This window comes from Periplaneta americana, chromosome 8 (assembly GCF_040183065.1).
Source record: "Periplaneta americana isolate PAMFEO1 chromosome 8, P.americana_PAMFEO1_priV1, whole genome shotgun sequence".
Classification (NCBI taxonomy): domain Eukaryota; kingdom Metazoa; phylum Arthropoda; class Insecta; order Blattodea; family Blattidae; genus Periplaneta; species Periplaneta americana.
This window is the reverse complement of record NC_091124.1, coordinates 130,976,449-130,992,510: the sequence shown is the minus strand read 5'-3', so window position 1 is coordinate 130,992,510 and position 16,062 is coordinate 130,976,449.

Genomic DNA, 16,062 nt, shown 5'->3' with positions numbered 1-16,062 from the left:
ATTAGTTGCATGTTACATTTTATGTATGTGTCCAATTAACCTGTAGCACACTCGATATTTTTATCACCGGCTGCCCCTCCTTTTAATTATTTAGGTTTTAATTTATCGTACTGTGCAGAAGAAGATTTAGATACAGGGTCCAGCAGAATGATCTCCCCGATTATAAACATAAATAACAAGACCACCATAGATCCTATTCAAAATTTTATTTTACCATCTTACAGAAGAATGTTTGCCATTTTGACATCACTTTATTTTAAAGATAATATCATCCAAATGGTTGCCCTCACAAATTGTACATCCTGAAACAGTGACTGTGCGTCCTTCTTTCTCAAAAAACTATGGCTCTATTATTCCAAATTGTGCAACAGCACACCAAACAGTAACATGCTTGCTGTGGAGAGGTCGCTGATGCATTTCTCGAGGGTTTTCTGGAGACCAGTATGGAATGTTTTGTTTTGACGCAGCCCAACAAATGAAAATGAGCTTAGTCATTACTGAGTACAACAGCATTACCTGGAACATTTTCCAATATGGTCTCGCAAGCATCTTGGTGGTTGAGCCAGTGACGGTACTGATGTTCCAGAACCACTATAACTTTACAGGGATGGAATTTGAAGTCTAGATGTAAGATTCGTCTGACATTCCGATCAGATATTCCCAATACCAGAGCATGTTTAATGCTGAATGTCGTGGAGATGTGGTAACAGCATACCTCATTGCTGCGATATTCTCAGGAGCCCAAACGTTGTGAATCTACTGGACGACTTCTGTTTGAAAATTGAACCTTTTGTCTGACATTTCTCACCCATATCAGTAGGGTTTTCTTATCAGGAATTCTTTCGTTTCGACCTACTCTAAAATAGCAGGCACAGCATTGCAATCACAGTTACCGTTTTTTAAAAAATGCTCAACAAAATGCACGATGATCTATGCCATGATGGTAACTGAAATGGCATGGCTTTTGCTGCTCAAGGATATATGCCACTAAAGCGTAAGTATCAAGAAACATGTATGGCGGCCAGTTCAAATTGGGGAGATATTCTGCCGGATCCTGTATAAAATTGAACAAATTACCGTATTTACTGCATAATAGACGCACTTTCTTTTGGATTTCTATAACAAAAAACTAGAGTGAGTCCTTTATGCGAGAAAAAATGTAATTGAAAAAAAAAAAACACGTATAAAGGTACGCCAGCTCGAATGCTGAAATAATCGATAGAATATGTAATATATGGGCCGCAACTAATTTATATATCGATTGCATCGCATTTAAGACGATCGATAGTTAGCTGCAGTTGTATAAACAGATGATAACGTGTAACAATGAATACAGCGACAATAAGACAAGACACTTTGTTATTATTAACACTAGTCTTACCTCATTCACTGTCAGATTCAGCATCACTGCTATCATTTGTCACAGATACACATTCCTCCTATCCTCTTCCCATAAATTATAAATCTCCCTCAAATGAATCCTTCATTTCCATAAAGGATGCTAGAATTATTATAACAGTGAAAATATAATACTATGCATAAAATAAAAAAATAACAAAACTCAGTTATAACATATAAATCTGTATTACATTACATTATACAAAATATTTTAGGCCTACAAAGTGTACAAGTTATCTAAGAATGAATGAATATTTAGCAGTGGCAGTGCGTCCTATGCATTCAGTGGTTCTGAGAACCTTCAGGGAAAACAAGGAAAAACAATTTAATTGTTTAAATAATTATGATTTACACTATCATTCTTTGTTTCTTGCTCATCTTTAATAAGTATACTTGCAGCTCTGATGTATTTTTGTCATATGAAAACCTTTGAACAGCAGAGATGAATACCTACATGTTTGTAAGCTTCCAAGCACAGTATAAGAAGAGTATGTTCTCTATACTGTGTTCCAAGGTTCAATTTCTCCTCGCCAGCTTCTGGACTTGCTTGGGGTCTGAGAGGCAAGGGGAAATGCTGAATGGCAAATGTGTTGTTGCACTGGTGTTTGGACAGCCGACACACGAAAGACTTAAAGCATATTCCCAATCTCACCGGACCGGTGGACAACAATGACGTCACGCTGCAGCGAAGTAGGATCAAAACTCCTGGAAGGATCGATGGGTGTCATGCCGACTGTATAAGTTGTCTGTGCTACGCTAGCAAAATTTTGCGAAATTTCCATACTGCCATCTCGTTCAAAGAAAAGAGAGAATAAACAATTTATTTCTTGAACCAGTAGTAATAACTGGTCTGTTGACATGTTCTCTCATAAGCCATTAACATTTTGTTTTTACGTTGTGTTCGTTACAAACAATACAGCAGAACTAAAGCAGAACACACCGCCATGACACAACAGTGCACGATGTCATTCATCTGCTAATTTCCGCCCTATACAAGAACCAATTAGATTCACTGATGGAGACTGCCATCACCTCTGCAAGCTGATGGCACCAGTGCGACACTGGTGGAGCATCAGTGACGCCATCGGTGAAATTCGGAACACGGTGATGCCATCACATTGCTCAGCGTTGAGATTTGGAATAAGCTCTTTGTGATGCAAACCGGAAGTTAGCTCCAATCTCTAGCCAGTGCTGCCAACCTTACCAATTTTTCGGTAGATCTACCGAAATCACATTATCTACCGAAAAATTTTAATTTCTACCGATTATTTATTTTCCAACTTTCTTAATTTTAATCTTTATTACAGACCCAATGTCAGATATGATAGCTTAGAAAGTATTCTATACATAACATCGACAAAGCATTGTCAACAATGAGTACAATAAAAATTAAGCGAATGCGAAAGTGACAAGTTTCTTTAATTAATTGCCTTCTAACAATGGAAATATAAATCTCTGTCTTCGACTCTTCGATATTTCCCTTTCTCGCTCCTCATCAACAATGAACAACTGTTATTTTAATGTGCAGATAAGCCAACCTTCTGTTTCTGTAGTCCAATAATCGTTTTCATTCAGCCATTCATAATCACATCACATTAGGTACTAAAAATTTCAGGTCAGGTGAAGGAAGTGGAAATCGGAATGGGTGACAGTGACTCGGATAGTGATTTTTCCCAAGCATCAGCTAGGCCTAGTAATTCGTGGAAGAAATTAAAGTATGTCCAGTCCTATAAAGGAGAATGGGAAAATATTCCTGATTTTAAGAGGTGGTTAAAACCAAGCAGAAAAGGGAAATATTATGGCTATTCCAAATGTTGTGATAAAGACATTAAAATAGATTCCGGTAAAGATGTCCTTATGAAACACAGTGCATCAAAAGCTCATCAGGAATTGCAGAAGTCCGTAGCTCGACAACCAACAATCACATCAATGTTCCCGGACATGGACAGAAACAAGAAATTAGAAGAGAGCGCTAAAGAAGGTAAATCATTTTTAAATAAAGCAATAACTTAATTATTCTATTTTTATATGTTCGGTTAAAATAAAGGTCAAAATAACAGTTAAAGGATATACAGAAATAGGTTGCATAAAATTTAATATAATATGGAATGGAACATAATATTTATAATAATTAGTTATAGGCCACCAGCAAAACGTGACATGACTGTTGTGTATGCTGTCCCTGTATGTCTGCAACTCATGGACATATTTTCGATACTTGTTGCCTGTTTACAGAATTCGCATCTGCTATAGGCGGATATTTTATATAGGGTACCGTAATTTTGATTAGGCATATTTTTCATTATTTCAGCTGAAATCCATTTGGCGGCATTTGCAGCAGAACATAGTTTAGCATTCCTAACAATGGATCATCTAAGCCCAGCGGTTCCCAAACTTTTTCAGCCATGGAGCCCTTTTTGAAGCAAAAGTTTCTCGTGGAGCCCCCAAGAAATGTTTAAATGTTACATGTACACCCGAAGTTAATGTGAAGAATGTGCCGTTTCTTGCGACAGAGTTTGTCAATGTCCGGTGTCATAGAATTCAGTTGAAGACGTATATCATCTTCTGTGTCCAAACAAGTTAAATATTTTGTTTTTGTAGCCATGTACCTCGAAAAGGTCGTTTCACTGAGGTACACAGTATCAAAAGGCAGTGAGAGAAATTTAGCTTTTGAACTTAATATCAAAAGATCTTCCCTTAACTTAACCCAAAATTCGGGAAATGGTTTGATTTTAAATTATGCCTGACAGTGGCTGTTCGAAACCATGTCTATAAGGACCTCATATCTGAAGCAGTGAGAGCTGCTGGTTTTGACCACTGGAAATGGATCTACAATCCACTCATATTTCTTTAGAATTGATTCCTGAGTGTCCCTTGGAAAGTATGAATTCATATTTTGAAGCAAATTGTCAAGGTGTTCTTTCATTACTGCTATGAATGAGACATTCATTGTTATATTATTTTCTTCTATAAAGTTTGAAGTCAATGAGAAATGTAAGATCCTTATTGTCGATGCTTTCTATGTAGAACGCTATCTTTTTCTTCAGTGCGACAATTTCGTCATCAGCATCGAATATAGTCTTCCGTTTATCTTATATGTAGGCAATGTGCTGAATTCATTTTTGAAAAATGTCTGCCAAGTAACATAATTTGTACAACCATTCCTGATCATTCAAATATTCTGCTAGCAAACTGTTCTGGTAATTCAAAAGTGAAGAAACTTCCGTTCAAAGTTCATGTAATCGGGACAACGCTTTACCGCGCGGCAACCATCGCACTTCTGTGTGTAATATTACTAACAATGACTTGTGTATACTACCCATATCTTCACACAGGATTTTAAGTAGTCTACACTGCGAAGGTCGTGCCTTAACAAAGTTGATAATTTTGACGGCGTTGTCTAGTACCTGCTTTAATAACGCTGGCATTTTTTCATTGCGAGGGCGTGTTGGTGTAGTACACAGTGACTACTTGTTCAATTTTTAAAACTTTCTTGATGCTTGTAACGGCGCCAGCAACAGGACCTACCATGGCCTTTGCTCCATCTGTGCACACGTCAATGCAATTGTCCCATGGCATCGAGTTTTCAATGAAGAAGAAAAAATTTCATTACCGCTTGTAGAGGAGGCAATGGCTGCAGAACAAAATATTTCATGAAAAAACCTGAAAATTCATACCGCACAAACATCATTAACATAGCTAATCCGGCAAATACCGTGGATTTGTCAAGTTGTAACAAAAATTTCATTTAACTGATATGGGAAATCATGATATTTTTTACATCTTTTCATAGATTCTGGATTCGATTATGCAGTGTTATTTGATAAGGACACACTGGAAATCAAGTTTGCAGTTTTCTCGTCCACCATGCACTTCACTACCTTCACTAATAGTGGTTTCATAAGAGTTTCAGCAAGGGTGAGGTTTACCACCAAGAGTCTGGTAATGACTAACCACGACGTTTTCAGTGCTTTCTCGTTGTTTGTTTTTACACGAGGTAAAATTTTGTCTGAACTGCATGGAGTTCGTCACTTTTTCTTTCGAAGTAGTCTGCAGTTTTATTTGTGAATTTTTTAATTGAGAAATGCCGTCTAAGCTTGGCAGGGAACATAGAACTATTGGGAAAAACTTTGTTACACATCACACACTGTGTATGTTCATCAGCAAACTCAGTGAATCCCATGTCCAAATATAAATCACCTTTAATGTATTTCATAAAATTCAATGAACACTATTATTGACCTAACATATGTGTTTTATCATTAAATATAAATCACAATATTTTCGTTTGTTACTTTCAATACCTCTACATTAGGCACCGTAGACTCTGAGACAGGATCATGTTCAACATATTCCGAACTCAATTCCCAGGAATTCGCACTATCTTCTTTGAAGTAAGGTTATAGCTGTTGTTATCTCCCTTTGACCGAGCACTGGTTGATGGCTAATGACGCTTAGGTCTTAGGGAGCCCGGATTAAGCCACAGTTCCAGTTCAACGAAAGTTTAGCTAACACATCTGCTATCAAATTAACATGCAGGTATACAGTATATATATTTTTTGAGGTAATGTAACAGTCAATAGATTGTAGATTCCATGTACCACGAATAACAAATGCTGCCTGCCCAGTATATAAAAAATAAAATAAATTTCGAGAATCATTGAGTACTTGGCAAGCAAGAAAGTTCGAGATAGTTCCAGTGACGAGTAGGTCTAATATTAATGCTTCCATGTAGCAAGAAGAACGCAAACTACTTTCTCAGAAAGTATTTTTCGCTTGATGGAAGTAGTTTCCGTTTTCCCGCTAGAGACTAGATGGAATTAGCAATTTTTGTCATCTTCATAACTTCCGCGGAACGGAGCCCCTGAGAATCATTCGCGGAGCCCTAAGGGCTCCGCGTAACACACTTTGGGAACCGCTGATCTAAGCCAACTGGTAAAGACCATATGTCCAGATTCCGAAATAGCAAAGAAGATAACGTGTGGAAGAACAAAATCCAGAGGCATTGTAACAAATGTTATAGGATGGGAAAGTTTTTCAAATCTGTGTAGTGACTTAAAGAACTCTAAATTTTCGCTGATTGTGGATGAATCAACTGACATCAACAAAAAAAACGTCTATGTTTAGTAGTAAGATATAATGATGCATCAGGGAATGTAAGAGATAACTTTCTAACATTAATTAAGTTGGTTGCTACAGACACGTCAGCATTATATGAGGATATTGTCAGTCTCTTTAACGCTCACAATATTCCATATAGGACCAATTTAATTGGCTTCACTTCAGATGGAGCGAATGTTATGATGGGGGTTCATCATTCCTTGAAGTCATTATTGTTAAATGATGTTCCTTCACTTTTCGTGATGAAATGTATCTGTCATTCTTTCTACTTGTGCGCATCATATGCATGCCAGAAATTGCCCAGATTTGTGGAGGATTTAACAAGGGATATTTTTAATTATTTTAATGTTAGCCCTAAACGAAAAGAGAATTTTGCTAAATTTCAAACTTTCTGTGATTGAAAATCCACAGAATTTTGCATCCAGCCCAAACAAGATGGCTCTCAGTTCATATGGTAGTTAACCCTTCGTTACTCGCGTTAAATTTCGTAACGCCAGTACTCACCTGGATTACAATGGTAATCCACATTTGTTTTTGTTTGCAGACATGGTTTAAACATTGCAATTAGATTTAAATGTTAAGAAATATATTGTTTTCAGTTATTACAGTAATGAGAATGGATATGTTACGCATAACGGAACGTATTAAATATAAATATTAATAATGAAACGTATTATAGTACACAAATTGCATTCAAGTGACATGTTTACATAATGTTTCCACACTGGACGTGTCTATGAGTCATAATTTATTGTTGCACCATAGTTATGAGTTAGTTCACTATAATCATAATTATGTAGGTTATCTAGAATTGTTGCTCATTCGCTGTTTGAAGGTCACCTGATCTCTTGATGTAAAGTCTCCCACAGGAAACGCAAGTTCACTACTGCTGACCTTTGTTACATCATATTTGATAACTAAATACATCACTCAGGGGTGTAGCAATGAAAAAATTCAGGGATGTAACAATCATTCACACTTCACATATAATATTTTACACATGTTTTTGCAGTTCAGATTTAACGCACATGATAGCCTAATCTACATCTGATTCAATTATCTAAGTAGGCCTACGCATTTCTTCCATACAGTTCAAACAAATTACATGTTTAGTAAGTCAAAGAAAATAGAGGCCAGTGTCGTGAATTTCTGCTTACATCATAGGCTGAGCATAACTATTCCAAGACATTCACAGCACATTTAGTTCTATTATAAAACGATATTATTTCATGTTTCTAGCTGCCTCCCGTTTCCTCATCCATTGCCTTATCATAATGCATGGTTGATAATACTAACAGTGTTTTTTTTCTTTGGTACATACGAAATAATTGTGCAGCGTTCATTGAATCCAAACAATGTACTGTTAACTTGCCTGTCTTAGTAGTTGTGAAATGAGGAGGGATTTCTCTTTTGTTTTCTTTCTATGTTCCTACAAGTGTAATTTTGTCATTTTCTAGAAGATCTAAACACAGAGGTATGCTCATGAAACAGTTATCGGTGGTCACATTTCTTCCTGTTCCTTTGATGGGATGAACCAGCCTCTTCACCACTGCATGTGCACTGTTACTTCGGTGAAATGGACAGTCTGGTTGAATACCAGCATAAATTTCCAAGTTATGAGTGTAATATGTTTTCACATCCACCTTAGCAAAAATTTTGATCCAACATTTTGTTGGTTTAGTAGATATATACTCTTCATGGGACATCGTCCTCTGAATGCAACCAACTGCTCGTCTATAGTTACATATTCGCTTGGACTACAGCACTTTTGTGAGTTCTGAACAAATAACTCTAATACTTCATGTATAGCAGCCAATTCATAAATTTCTTTCCTTTCCTTTTGTCATAAATGTTATCAAAGAGTAGACATCGTAACAAAAATTAGAATCTATTGTAGGTCATTGTCAGGTAAATTGACTCTATTCCTGTGCCATATTTATCCCATAGTTCAGTCTTCCCGATTTCAAGGTGCCAGCAAAATACAAAATACCCAAGAGTGCCTCAATTTCTACGTCATTTGTTAATTTGCAATCTCTGTCACGTCCGTAATTACGCTTCACTTTTTCAATACAAATATTAGTACCCTTACAATTACATTGATTATTGTCTGATCAATAAAGCAGTCAAAACTCTCTGTGTGGGTCCGCGCAATTCTTGCAGCCCTTTTAGGGCTCGATAAATGAATCACTATATTTTGTGCTCGTCTTCTCCCTCGTTGAGCTACTGGTTCTTCCTGCCAAATTGTAGTCTTTTTTTTTTATCCGTATAGCAGTTTCCATCATTTATAGACATTAGTCTTTCATCATCACCACCATCATCATCATCATCATCATCATTATTATTGTCTTGTTCTGAATTAGAATCGTGAACTTAATTCTAAAGATCTCCCCTGTTGCTTTCATCATCACTTTCATTTTCAATGCCATCATCCATATCTTCATCCAGCCATTTGCAAATGTTGTTTGTAGTTTCCGTACCCATTGGAGCAAACTGCAAAGAGGATGGAACGATGTCACACATTTTTTCATAAACTTACTGCATTGCATCACTTATAACCATATTAAAAACTATTTCACTTACCTGAACAAAAAACTGACGTCAGTACTCGCGTGGATTACAATGGTAATCCACTCGGAAAAATTGTGCATCACTTTATAAAACTTCGTATAACTTTCCAAAGAGTTGCGACAAATACGTCTAAACACCAGTAATGCCTCACTTAGACTGTGACGAGAAATTGCATTGACGCTCAACTACGCAGTGCTGCAGGCAGTGACGTAATAGAGGATTAAATATCAGTGGATTACTATTGTAATCCACGCGAGTACTGAAGGATTAAAAGGACTTTAGAGCAATATGGGGCTCTGAAATTGTATTTCATTGATGCTGTGAGTAATAATGATGTACTAGCTGCAGACGACATACTTCTGAAGTTAAATGACCCACTTTCAAAACTCTAGATTTTGTTCTCCCATTTTTCAATAATATGAACAAGGAGATGCAGGCCGAGAGTCCCAAATAAACGATCTCTACAATAAAGTAGGTCTCCTCCTCAGAAATTTATTTGATTGTTTCTTGGATAGGGCTTATCTAAAAAGCACTGCAATTGAAAATATTGATTTCAGAAATCCAAAACATTTTCTTAAAGTAGAGGATATGTACTTCAGTGCTGCAGTTAACAAACCTCTCATAGATGAAACCGTAACAAAGTCTCAATTGCAGCTCTTTAGAGTTAGGTGCTTGGATTTCTACATTGAAGGCTGCTGTCAGATTGTTAAAAGATTCCCACTTAAAAACAACAATATCAAATATTTAGACTTCATGAATCCACAAACTGTAAAGTCTGGCACTGTAGCATCGATAGTAAGTATTGCAGGTATTTTTCCAAATCTAGTAAAGGATACAGAGTTGCAACAGTTGGATACTGAGTGGAAAATCTTAAGAAATTTAGATATTGTGAAAATGTTTGATAACAGTGTGAAGTCTTTCTGATAGAGTGTAAGAAAACTCAAATATGGTGATGGTTCTGTAATGTTTCCAATTTTAGGGAAATTTATTTGTGATTTACTCTGTCTTCCCCACTCATCTGCGAATGTAGAGAGAGTATTTTGAGCAGTCAACTTATTGAAAACTAATGTGAGAAACTGTCTGAACACAGAATCATTAATTGGACTTCTCCATACCAAGAGGTATATAGCAAAAGCGACTGTTTCAATTTCAAAGTAAGCAAAACACTGATTAATAAAATATCAAAAAGTGAATTGTATCTGTATGGTTCAAAGAAAGAGGACAGTGATACATAGGTAGATTTATTCGTTCCATAATATTCTTACATTTGCTTTATAGTATAGAATAAGGAACATGTCCAATTCTTACGTTTAACAATAAAATGCAATACATATAAAATGCAAATATGAAATATGTACAGAATTAATACCTTAATAACAATAATCTAATATATAAAAGTGAATGTGGGTATGTATGTATGTTCCCTATACAAATCTACACGCTTTGACCAATATGTACCAAAGTTTGCACATTTAACCTTCTTAACCAGGAGAAGAACGTAGGCTATATTAAAATTGTTAAAATGGACGTTAAATTAATTAAAATAGTAAAAAATAAAAATAAATACGATCAAACATTCATCTAATATATAAAAGTGAATGTGGGCATGTATGTATGTATGTATGTATGTATGTATGTGTGTGTGTGTGTGTGTGTGTGTGTGTGTGTGTGTATGTTCTCTATACAAATCTACACACTTTGACCGATTTGTGTCAAAGTTTGCACATTTAACCTTCATAACCAAGAGAAGAACATAGGCTACATTAAAATCGGACAAATAGACGTTAAATTAATTAAAAAGATAAAAACATAAAAATATATACGATCAAATATTAATGTATAATATTAAATGCAATCTTCTACAGTCAATTGTTCTTTATTATTGTCTGTTGTATTCAACATCGACTTTCATGAGGCCATGGAAAAAGCAAAACGATATAAAATAACATTGTAGATACATCATGAAGGCCAAAATCTAGACAGTTCATGCATTAAGTAAGATACTTATGCAGTCCAGAACCGTATTATGTGTTTCTCGAGATAGTTGTAGATAGTGAGCAGACTGTTTTATCAAACTGAATTCTTCAATTCTTTGAAATCGCAAGGATTGTCAACACATAATTGAATACTTAATATTGAATCACCAATAGTACTATTGCGAAATATTGATCCACAAAAAGTATGCAATGGAACAGGAATTGGTGTGAAAAAACTCATACCAAACGTAACAGAAGTGATAGTATTAACTGGCAAAACGAAAAGAAAATATGATTTTATCCCACATATTCTTATGGTAGCCAGTAACATGCCATTCGATTTTAAGCAACTGCCATTTCACTGCGACTAGCATTCGTAATGACCATAGTAAAATAAAGCTCAAAGAAAGTCGCTCAAAGTTGCAGGAATTCACTTAAAACTCCGTGTTTTCCACATTGTAAATAAACTGCGTAACTTGCTTTCGAGTGAGCACACCTAAACATATATACACCTTTATACAAAAGAGGGAAAAACGAATTTTATGCATATCAATGATACTTTTCTCATGTTCCTAATGTAGTACCGGTATGTGAATATACGTAAGCCCACTGAAAATAACACTATATTAATTTCTAAAATACGTATCTTTCAAAATATTATTGTCCGTATCCAATAATGTGTTATTGCGAAATTCTATCTGTGTAATCATGTTGCCAGTGTAGAATGTTAAGTGCTTTGGAAAGAACAGTCACTTCATTTCTATAACATGTCTTTCAGAATATTATTATTTATGTTGACTTCTTGCAAAATTATACTCTTGCAGTCTGTATATAAAATAAAAAGTAATATATTTAATATGTTCTGAATTTGTTAGATGTAATATCTCGAGTCATATTTAAAAAGCCCGGGTATGATATAAGCGGACGTACAGCTGTTAAGGGGTAAAAAATCTTCCAATATAAACTGAATTATATATGTATATATTGATTCCTTGGTACGACCGATAGACAGATAAATTTCGGTTCACAATGACACCCTAATGGATTCACACTGGGAACAAGGGAATTCCCTAATTACCGTCAGCTCTCTGAAGTTCAAGTGAAAGCACAGGTAGACATAAAATTACGTGAAATGTATGTCAGCACAGCTTCAGATCAGTGTACAGATCTCATAATTATTTTATCTCTGCCTCAGGACAACGTCACATTTGTGGTGGGGAGGAAAGGAGATGGCAGAAAAATTATTTAATACACTGACAGCCACGACTAAGATAAGGCACTTGAAATTTAGCGGTAACTGACTGGCAGAGATAAAATGTAAGATCCGTAGAACATTGAGACAACACTAAGGGGGCATATAGAGATCGAAGGGTGTGTTTTTGTTTTGCTGAACTTCAAGACAATGTTAACTCATTTAAAGGTTGTGTGACTGTAGCCTGTATATATTTTCGTTGGGTTTTACTTTGTTTATACTGTAGTTTGATTTTTCTATATTTTATTTGTATTCCTGGCGGTGTGGAAGAGAAGGCCTAATGACCTTATCTACACCAGAATACATAAATAAACAAAACAAATAAATATATAAATTTAAAAAAAATTAAATGTGAAGCACATGATGAAATGTTTTCTTCTCTGTGCCTGATCTACAACTGTTTTAAATTTAGTTAACTCTGGCAAACATTTGGCTAAGGAGTTCATTAATTCATGTAAGTGAAGTTAAGTAAAGATTCATCTTTATGGACGAGGAAAGCTTAGTAAAGACTTGTTATGGTTGTCTATAGTTGGGTTTTCGAGATTTCCGAAAATTTAATAACCAGTTCAATTAAAAATAGAAGCAGAAAGGAAAACCCGCGCAACGCCGGGTACTTTCAGCTAGTGTATAATACTAAAATGCAATCTTCTATAGTCAATTGTTCTTTATTATTGTCTGTTGTATTCAACATCGACTTTCATGAGGCCATGGAAAAAGCAAAACGATATAAAATTACATTGTAGATACATCATGAAGGCCAAAATCTAGACAATTCATGCAATAAGTATCCTTATGCAATCCAGAACCGTATTATGTGTTTCTCGAGACAGTTGTAGATAGTTAGCAGACTGTGTTTTATCAAACTGAATTCTTAATTCTTTGAAATCACAAGGATTGCCAACACATAATTTAATACTTAATATTGAATCACCAATAGTACTATTGCGAAATATTGATCCACAAGAATTATGCAATGGAACAGGAATTGGTGTGAAAAAACTCATGACAAACGTAATAGAAGTGACAGTATTAACTGGCAAAACGAAAGGAAAAGATGTTTTTATCCCACATATTCTTATGATAGCCATTAACATGCTATTCGATTTTAAGTAACTGCCATTTCAGTACAACTAGCATTCGTAATGACCGTAGTAAAATAAAGCTCAAGGATAGTCGCTCAAAGTTGCAGGCATTCACTTAAATCTCCGTGTTCTTCACATTGTCAATAACTGCGTAACTTGCTTTCAAGTGAGCACATTTAAACATATATTATACACATTTATACAAAAGATGGGAAAACGAATTGTATGCATATCAATGAGACTTTTGTCATGTTCCTAATGTATGTGAAAATAATTTATCAGCATATCAATAACAACCTCATAAAATTACTTACAAAAAACACTCCCAAAAATAATATACACTTATGAAAAAAAAAATAAATAAATAAATAAAAAATTATTTGATTAACAAAATTTTCACCGTTATAATTACACATATATAAAAACTAAATATTACAGGAGAAAAAGTTCGTCCAAAGGGCTGGACTCTGGAATATATGTATGTATGTGAATATACGTAAGCCCACTGAAAATAAGACATTAATTTACGTTTTCTTTATTTTTGTTCATTTGAATTGATTGGGATGCCGATATTTTAAATCCAAGTTTTGGACGGCTATCATTTCGATATACTACTTAATTCTAAAATGTATATCTTTCAAAATATTATTGCCCATGTCCAATAATGTGTTATTGCGAAATTTTATCTATGTAATCAGGTTGCCAGTGTGGTATGTCAAGCGTTGTGGAAAGAACGGTCACCTCATTTTCTATAACATAGGATGTCTTTCAGAATATTATTATTTATGCTGAATAATGACTTCTTGCAAAATTATACTCTATCTGCATTCTGTATATAAAATAAAAAGTAATATATTTAATATGTTCCGAATTTGTTAGATATAATATCTCAAGTAATATTTAAAAAAAGGCCGGGTATGATATAAGCGAGCGTACAGCTGTCAAGGGGTAAAAAATATTCCAATATAAATTGAATTACATACGTATATATTGATTCTTTGGTATGACCGATAGATAAATTTAGGCTCACGATGACACCCCAACGATTCAGACTGGGAACAAGAGAATTCTCTAATTACCATCAGCTGTCTCTGAAGTTCAAGTGAAAGCATACATAGACATGAAATTACGTGAAATGTATGTCAGCACAGCTTCAGTTAAATGTACAGATCTTATAATTATTTTTTCTCTGCCTCTGTACAACGTCACATTTGTGGCAGGGAGGAAAGGAAACAGCAGAAAAATTAATGGTGTCTAATACATTGACAGCCACGACTAAGATAAAGCACTTGAAATTTAGCGGTAACTGACTGGCAGAGATAAATAAACAAAACAAATAAATATATAAATTTAAAACAAAGTTGAACGTCAGGCACATGATGAAATATTTTCTTTTCGGTGCCTGATCTACAATTGTTTTAAATTTAGTTAAACCTGGCAGGCATTTGCTAAGGAGTATTAATTCATGTAAGTGAATTTAAGTAAAGATTCATCTTTATGTGCGAGGAAAGTTTAGTAAAACAATTCGCTTTGGTTGTCTATACTTGGGTTTCCGAAATTTCCGAAAATTTAACAACCAGTTCACTTGAAAACAGAAGCAGAAAGGAAAACCTGGGCAACGCTGGGTACTTTCGGCTAGTATTTTATACAATGAAATATGTTTACCATTTAATAGTATTATAATATTTACACAGTACTGTGAAATGTCAAGAATTCATCTACAGAATAGAAAGTGTGAGATATTAAGTAATTTTTTAGTTTTACCTTAAATAATGCAGGGTTTTGGCTATGATTCTTAATATCTTCAGGAAGACCATTGAACATTTTTATCGCCATGTAACGTACTCCCCTTTGAAAGCATGATAAATTTGATGATGGCGTATGAAAATCATTCCTTCTGCGGGTATTTATACTATGTATGACTGAGTTAGTTGGAAAATTTTCTTTATTACATAAGAGGAAATTTATTGTAGAGTACCGTATATGTATTGATTTGTTAAGGTTAGAATCTCTAATTTTTAAAAAAATGATCTACATGATTCTCTAGCCTTTGCTCCAACTATTATTCTAATGGCTCTTTTTTGTAATAAGAATATATTTTTACTATCTGCAGAATTTCACCAAAATATTATTCCGTAGGACATAATGGAATGAAAATAGGCAAAATATATTGTCTTTAAGATACTGCTGTTTAGAAATTTTTGTAACGACCTAATTGCGAAGCATGCTGAGCTACATTTGGGGGTTATTTCTTTGATATGATTTTTCCAATTTATTCTATTATTATTAATATGCAAACCAAGAAATTTGGTTGTTGATATTTCTAGTAGAGGTATATTGTTGATAGTTGTGTCCAATATTTCAGAGATTAAATTTGAAGTGGCTTTAAATTGAATTATGTTAGTTTTATTAATGTTTAATGCTAGTTTATTGGTTGTAAACTAATCATAAATTTTAAGGAGAATTATTTGTGAATTTAAATACTATTATAATCACAATCATGCCATGGTATGAAAGAAAAATTTCACAACCTCGAGCGGGAATCGAACCTGCGACTTCCTGTACTTTGGTCAGGCGCTCTACCACTGAGCTATCGAGATCGTCTCATGCCAAAGGCTTGGAATTATCCTTTCATACTGGCTACTCTGTTATAGAGTACTTTCCA